General features: G+C 42.6%; 1 pseudogene; it reads left to right on the top strand.

The window, feature by feature from the left end:
- The first annotated feature begins 781 nt into the window (after positions 1 to 781).
- LOC127674549 (synaptosomal-associated protein 23-like) lies at positions 782 to 1,460 on the top strand (annotated as a pseudogene).
- The last annotated feature ends 6,755 nt before the right edge of the window (positions 1,461 to 8,215 follow it).

The raw sequence follows: 8,215 nt of genomic DNA, 5'->3' as shown, positions 1-8,215 counted from the left end.
TTACAGGTCTCCCCTTCGTAAAGTCCCTATCCCATTCCCAACTCCCACTGCTTCTATGATGGTGCTCACCCACTCACCCACTCCTATCTTCCATCCCTGGCATTCCCCTACTCTAGGGGCATCAAACCCCCTCAGGACCAAGGATGCCTCCTCCCCCTGAGGTCCAACAAGGCTACTCTCTGCCTCATATGCAGCTGGAACTATGAATCCTTCTATGTGTACTCTTTGAGTACCTAAGAGATCCAGGGAGTCTGGCCTGTCCACACCCCCTCAGCTCCTTTAGTCCCTTCTCCAACTCCTCCATCCAGACCTCCGTGTTCAATCCAATAATTGGCTGTGAGCATCCACCTCTGTATTTGTCAGGCTCTGGCAGAGCTTCTCAGGAGACAGCCATATCAGGCTTCTATCAACAAACACTTCCCAGCATCCACAATATTGTCCAGGTTTGGTGGCCATATATCTCCCTTTAACTTTCCAAACATGGAAATTTTTCCATAGTTCTTTCCTAAAATTGAAACTAATTCTGCTACCTACTGAGAAATTTTTGTATATACATTGGCTTAATTAAGGATGTGACTCTTGGTAGAGGCCCTCAGGGTGCATGTATGCTCATGGGCACCCTGTCAGGTCTAAGAGCTGCGGGAAGGGCGGGGGGAGGGGGGGGGCTGAAAAGGAGTGGCCAGAGAAGCCTGGTGAGGCTTCTAGAAAGTAACTGAGGAAGCTGGTCAGCAGGACAGAGTATCCATATTTTCGTTTCTGTTTCCAGTAGTTTTGATTCATCATGGATAATCTGTCAACAGAAGAAATTCAGCTTTGGGCTCACGAAGTTACTTTTGAAACTCTGGAAAGCTTGCAGAGAATCCTGGATTTAGTCATTGAGTCTCAGGATGCTGGAATCAAGACCATCACTATGTTGGATGAGCAAGGGGAGCAACTAAACCTCATAGAAGAAGGCATGGACCAAATAAATAATGACATGAGAAAGGCAGAGAAAACTTTAACAGAACTCAACAAGTGTTGAGGCCTCTGCTTCTGCCCTTGTAATAGGACAAAGAACTTTGAGTCTGGAAATAACTATAAGGCAACATGGGGAGATGGTGGTGACAACTCACCTAGCAATGTAGTATTTAAACAACCAGCAGATAACAAATGGTCAGCCTTAGCAAACTACAGGAGCAGCCAGCAGTGGATACATTAAACATATAACTAATGATACCAGAAAAGATGAGATGGAAGAGAACCTGACTCAAGTGGGAAGCATCCTAGGCAACCTAAAGAACATGGCTCTGGATATGGGCAGTGAGATTAATGTTCAAAAGCAGCAAATACAGAAGATCACATAAAAGTCTGACACCAACAAGAATCTTACTGACATTGCCAATACAAGAGCAAAGAAACTCATTGATAGCGAAAGCCTTGCTGTACTTTACCTGTTAACTCAGTTCTCTTGCTCCTGCTGAGTCATTTCTTTCTTTTCTTGAAAAAAAATTATTTATTTATTATATGTAAGTACACTGTAGCTGTCTTCAGACTCCCCAGAAGAGGGTATCAGATCTCACTACAGATGGTTGTGAGACACCATGTGGTTGCTGGGATTTGAACTCAGAAACTTTGAAAGAACAGTCAGTGCTCTTAACCACTGAACCATCTCTCCAGCCCAAGTCATTTTGTAAGAGCCCCCAAAACCAAGGGTGCCCCAGCACTCCACGACCCAGAAGGCGGCACCCAAATCACTTGCGAGAAACGGTCTCGATGCAATAACATGAGAATTTCTTTATTCCAGAATTCTGGGTTCCACAGCCTATACACCGTGCAGGACTACAGGACTGTGGACCACAAGTACCGAATTGCGACAGCTTTTATAAGTTAATGACAAAGCCCACGACTCACAAACCAATCATTTCTTAGCATGGAGAGCCCACGAAATGCAAGCCAATTGATTTGTACCACTCCATAGTTTTTAGGCCAATCAGTTTAAATTATCAAAGCCCGCACTCAGTGGACCAATTAATTTCCTATTTTCTTGAATGTCTATAGCTGCGTGAATTCCTGCATAGGGGTAATGGTGTAAGCAGTTTACAGAAGCAAGATAAGCTTAAACCATTTCCAGTTACCTTGTGACCCCAGGATCGAATCACCTATTCAAGGCCTTTCTGCTAGGTCTAAATAAAGGGCAGGCTCTGGAATGTGACCTTTTACCTAGTTTCTAACAAAGCGAGATAGCATTTTAAACTTCTGATTTTTGGGGTCATTAGAGTTAGGCTGTATTATTTTCTATCCTTTCAATCCCCACTTCTTCTCTTGTTAACAGTTCTAATCTTAGACCTATAGAGCTAAATCTCTGACTCTATATATTCTAGATTGTCCTGCCCTAAATCTCTGATATTGTTGGCATAGCATAAGGATCTGCACAGCACTTATTCGTTCCCTAATAAAAACTCTTAACTGGTTAATCACAGAGGTTCCAATTGTAAGCAAAAGGAGTAAAATTACAAGGGGGTCTCATCAAAGCAGAAAGCAGGGTGGTCAAGAGTACAAGATAAGGGTCTTTCCATTAAGTCTCAAGGTATTCTGTGCAGTGGTGTCTAACGCAGACGAAACCTCCAACTTGGAAACGACTTGCAAGTCTCTTTCTCCTGAGTAGGGCTTCCACGCTTGCTGCCTCACCCACTCGAGAGCCTTGAGCCTAGAGAAAAAAGGCCTGAAGAGCACAAAGGGTAGGAGAGCTATCTAATCATTAAACACCAGTTTCTGTGGTCAATTTGGTGAGGGTTTCTTTCATCAGGGTTCCAGCAACAGTTCCTGAAGCCTTCTTATACAGATCCAGTCACCTATCTGGAAGCAGTGAGGAGTCTCTAGCTTGCCTGGAGCATTTAAGGTAAATCTCATATTGTGGGACACCTCCTGGGAGGGCCCAGTGGACACTAAAGGAGTTGGGGTATCAAAGAGGATCTTTAGGGGGGGTCAGGTTAAAATGGTAGGGCTCTTCAGAAACAAGGGGAGAGGCACCACCCAGCCTGAGCCATTCTCCAAGGTCAATTTAGTTAAGGTTTTGTTTATTCTCTCTACCTGCCTTGAGCCCTGGGGACAGTACATCCAATAATGTTTCCAATTAGTCCCCAATATCTCTGTCAATTTCTTACTTACCTTAGAAACAAATACACAACCATTATCTATCCAATGACCTTGGGCACTCTGAAACAGAAAATTTCTTCTAAACTTGGCAGTTGTTTCCTGCTTCAACCCATCTAGAGAAAAGTATCTATAAATGCTGGAAGATATTTTATAACCATATTCTCCTGCCTTAGCTTTATAAAATATCTTAATATATTCTAGGCTGTTCTCTTCTAGGTCTTTTGCCCCGTTTACTCTTTACTGCATAAGCATTTACTTGTTGGCATATCTTACACTGTTCTATTATCTCTATAGCCTAAAACCTGAGTCATAAATATATACATTTGGTCTCTTAACTGCCAGGACAAAGTTTTTTTTTTTTTTTAATCCCCTAAATGAGTCATTCTGTGTATTTGGCCTAGTGAGTCTTTGGCTTACTTTCTGGGGAGTATAGTTCTCCCTTCTTGTGTGCACCTTCTCTTGGTAATAGTTGGTAGGATGGCCAGCAATCTCAGTCCTTTTTTAAGTGAGGCTGTTTCTTAATTTTGTCCCATTTCCCAATGGGTGTCTCAGACAGACCCATAATTAGTATAGGCTCCTGCATATCCATTCCTGGAGTCACTTGCTCTGCCTGGCTATTGCCCATTGAGTCCTTTCCCTTTACACATCCTGGGCAGTGAATACTCACAGTGGCTGACTTCATTAGGACATCTAAGTGGTCCAAGATTTCCTGTTGGTTTCTTCTGATGTGAGCAGTCCTCTTGGCATATATCCCTGTGGATATGGGCTGTGGCAAAGGCATCCCTGTTATCCGTGTGGATGTTGATTTTCTTGCTGGTTCCAAGTTCCAAGGTCTTGGTGAAGGCAACGAGCTCCACTTTCTGCATTGACATGCCAGGGCTTAAAGATTCTTCTACCGAGATGACATTTGTGTCGTCCACCATAGCAGCACCTCCTTATCTCTGTCCATCATGGAGAAAACTGCTCCCGTCTGTAGCAACTTTCAGCAGGGGTCAGTCTCTCTTTTTGGGCCAGTTAGCTTCAGCCTGTTGGGCAGGAAGAATATCTGCCCCCCTCCCCATTTTGGAGAATATGTCTTACTACAACAGAGAATAGGAACAGTCTGGGGTGACCCTAAATGAATGGGCTACCCATCCCATCCCTGGGTCCGCTGTCCTTCTGTGATACAGAGCACGTCTGCTCATCACGGTCCTCTGGTTCTCACAAACCCGAGAGGACAGCTGTCCACCGAAAATGCAAGTTTCCTCAGATACAGAAAACAGACCAGTACAGACATTCAGGACACAGACACCAGCTGGCACACACACATTCCAGAGGGGATCTCCTTTACCTCCGAGTTGGCTCTTGCGTGTGAAGGAAAGTCGCACTTCCCGGACAATGCACCAAAAAATGTAAGACCCCCCCCCAAAAAAAACCGAGGATGCCCCTGCACCCCATGCCCCAGAAGGTGACACCCAAATCACTTGCAAGAAACAGTCTCGATGCAATAACATGAGGATTTCTTTATTCCAGAATTCTGGGTTACACAGCTGTACACCACGCAGGGCTAGAGGACTGTGGACCACAAGTGCCGAATGAATTGCGACAGCTTTTGTAAGTTAATGACAAAGCCGGCGACTCACAAACCAATCATTTCTTAGCATGGAGAGCCCGAGAAATGCAAGCCAATCGTGACAGCTTTTATAAGTTTACGACAAAGCCTGTGACTCACAAACCAATCATTTCTTAGCATGGAGAGCCCGCAAAATGCGAGCGAATTGATTTGTACCACTCCATAGTTTTTAGGCCAATCAGTTTAAATTATCAGAGCCCGCACTCAGTGGACCAATTAGTTTCCTATTTTCATGAATGTCTATAGCTGTGTGAACTCCTGCACAAAGGTAATAGCATAAGCAGTTTATAGAAGCAAGATAAGCTTAGCCCATTTCCAGTTACCTTGTGGGGCCAGGATCACCTATTCAAGGCCTTTCTGCTAGGTCTAAATAAAGGGCAGGCTCTGGAATGTGACCTTTTACCTAGTTTCTAACAAAGCGAGATAGCATTTTAAACTTCTGACTTCTTGGGGTCATTAGTGTTAGGCTGTATTATTTTCTGTCATTTCAATTTCTAATTCAGAGTTTGAAAGACAGTGAGAGAATGATCTGAGGAGGAATGCCTCCCTACTTTCTTACTTTCTGTCTTTTTGGGGTAGGTTCTTGCTCAGTCTTCCTTACAGTCTTTCTCTGTTCACTCTCTTAGGCTTCTTTCCATATGTCACACAGTCTCTTCATCTCTTCATTTAGCTTCTTTTTGCATTCAAGATTTAGAAGCATTGTCCAAGAGCCATGAAGGAGGCAGCTGTATAAGTAGCTTTTGTCATTATTGGTTTATTGGTTTTTTTTTGTTTTTTTTTTTGTTTTTTTTTTTTGGTATTGGTTTTGTGGTAAAGAACGAGAGGAAGGAACAAGAAATGAGCTTCATTTCTGAATCCGGAGTGATGTGTATATAAGTAGATTCTTGTATTCCATTTCATATTGCACATGCAGGAATACTATGTAAATGAGTGCCTTTTGTTCTCATACAGTGAGTCATAACAAGGTCCTGAAAGGATGAAAATTAGAGCCTGAAAATCCCCAGTGCCTAACTCTCAAATGACCCCAAGAAGTCAGAAGTCTAAAATGCTATCTCGCTCCAAAGAAGCTCTAACTCCAGCCTTCTAAGGAGCCCCAAATACCTCAAATTCCAGAGTCCACTCTTTGTTAGAAAGGTAGCATTCCAGAGCCTGCCCTTTGTTAGGAGCTAGGCAAAAGGAACTTGAGTACTGATCCTTGCCCCAGTAAGATAAGGGGAATGAGCTAATTAGTTGCTTATCTTGCTTCTGTAAACTGCTCACACCGTCAACCCTACCCAGGAGCTCACGCAGCTATAGACCTCTTAGAAAATAGGAAACTGATTGGTCCATAGAGCATGGGCGGATAATTTAAACTGATTGGCCTAAAAACTATTGAGTGGTACAAATCGATTGGCTCACACTCTATGACCTCTTGATGCTAAGGAATGATTGGGTGTGATACATGGGGCTTTGTTGTAAACCCATTTCAGCTGTCCTGATTCTGTACTGGGTGTTCCACAGTCCTCTACCCCTGTGTGGTGCATGACTGTGAACCTCAGAGGCTCTGGAATAAAAATCTTCTTGCTGTTGTATCAAGACCATTTCTCACGAGTGATTTGGGTATTGCCTTCTGAGGCATGGGGCACTGGAGCACCCTCTTTGTTCAGGTCTTACAGTCCCACTGTAGGCCTGTTAGCTTCATGGAGTTGTCAGTGGCCTTGAAAATATATATATTTTCATATATATGTGTGTGAGATAGGTGACTTCCTCACTAAAGCAGGGCTTCAAATTTTTTGGCAAATGTTTACAGTATATTATGTGAATTCAGATTTACCTCCATACTAAGAATTATGTTTAGATATGAAAAAAAATTTGTTTTGATCTCAGGTAGAAAAATTGATTGCTTTGAGTTTTGTGTAGTTTTAGACATTTAAAAAGTTGAAATTTTTTACTAAAAGTTGTTTGGAAAATTACTGATGACCACACTGCCATTCTCTCTGCCTTACATACAGGATCAAGTTTGTGTAGATCCTGAAGTGTTAGGAAAGCTGAACTAGTATTTTGTAGAGAGCTGTATTGGGGTTCTATGCCACCTGGCTGGACTTGACATTGACCAAGGTGAAGTTCCTCTTCCAACCTTCAGGCAGGAATTCCTGTGCTAACCATAATCCCCTCCACCTTGGGTGGAGCACTCAGACCAAGTGAAGCTCATTGCTCTCCAAGGATATCTGCTTCCTGAGTGACCCTAGCCTATACCTGACACCAGTCTCTTTTGGAGCAAGCAAACTAGTTCTACAGATCTGTTTCCAGCTTTGGGGGGAAGGGTCTTGCCCCACCTATATATATTTGGAGACCTCCATTAAACTTTGAGTCTTGAGCAGGAAATCTTGTTTTGGTTCCATGTTTCTCTTGCCACCCTTATCCCATCACCAGCTTACCTTCCAGGTCACCTGGTATCCAGTTTGAATGTAGCCGCAGGCGGCTACAGTATTTGTCACCTTTGTTTAAAAATTAGCATCTGTACACTTTAGAGCTACCAAAATAGATTGGTTTGATCAATAACCATTGCTTTATTCTTACAATTAAATTTTGTAATTAAGGTATTGTTCTTTCAAATAGGTAATTTCAAATAGGTTCTTTCAATAGGTTCTTTCAATAGGTTCAATAATTTCAATAGATTCAATAATTTCAAATAGGTTCTTTCAATAGGTTCTTTCAAATAGGACTTAATTGTGGGGACAATCATTTTATCAGCTTTTGTTTACATTAAATAAAGCAAATGTCCATATATCAAACACTGCAATAGAAAGCTGCATTAGCTCATTTTTTGATTTTTACCAGAAGTGTTTACAGGAGTTTCTATGGTTTGTTATGAGTCCATTCTAGACATTACTTGTCTTGTAAGACCCCCCAAAACCGAGGGTGCCCCAGCACCCCACACCTCGGAAGGTGACACCCAAACCACTTGCAAGAAAAGGTCTCCATGCAATAGCATGAGGATTTCTTTATTCCAGAATTCTGGGTTCCACAGTCATACACTGTGCAGGGTTAGAGGACTGAGGACCCCATGCAACTGAAGTCAGGGGTATTTAAAGGGGAAAAATCACAAGCAAGGATTGGAGGACACAATTCACAAGGCAAGGGGTGGAGGTCAAAATATGCTTGGAATGGGGAAGTACAGAATGAGGAAGTAAGGAAGGTTAGAGATTTTCTGGAGCAAACATCCTTGGGACTTTGTATAGTTAAACATTGGAACTAGAACAGGATGGGCTATCTTTCTCAAGCTGAAAGCAGAAAAACAAGTTACTTGGTGCTTGGCTAGTTGTTTAGAAGTCTAAAAACATTGAGTTGGGGGTCTCTCAGTCTTAGCCATTTGAACTTACACTACTGAGTATTCCTAAGCAAGAATTGTAAGCCACTTATTGAAGAAGATAAACCTAGCATAGCAACATTCAAAGGGTGAAGAGGACAGTATTTAAACCAGAAGAA

The sequence above is a fragment of the Apodemus sylvaticus genome, chromosome X, assembly GCF_947179515.1.
Source record: "Apodemus sylvaticus chromosome X, mApoSyl1.1, whole genome shotgun sequence".
Lineage (NCBI taxonomy): Eukaryota > Metazoa > Chordata > Mammalia > Rodentia > Muridae > Apodemus > Apodemus sylvaticus.
The sequence above is the reverse complement of the archived record's forward strand: the minus strand, read 5'-3'. Positions and strand labels throughout refer to the sequence as shown.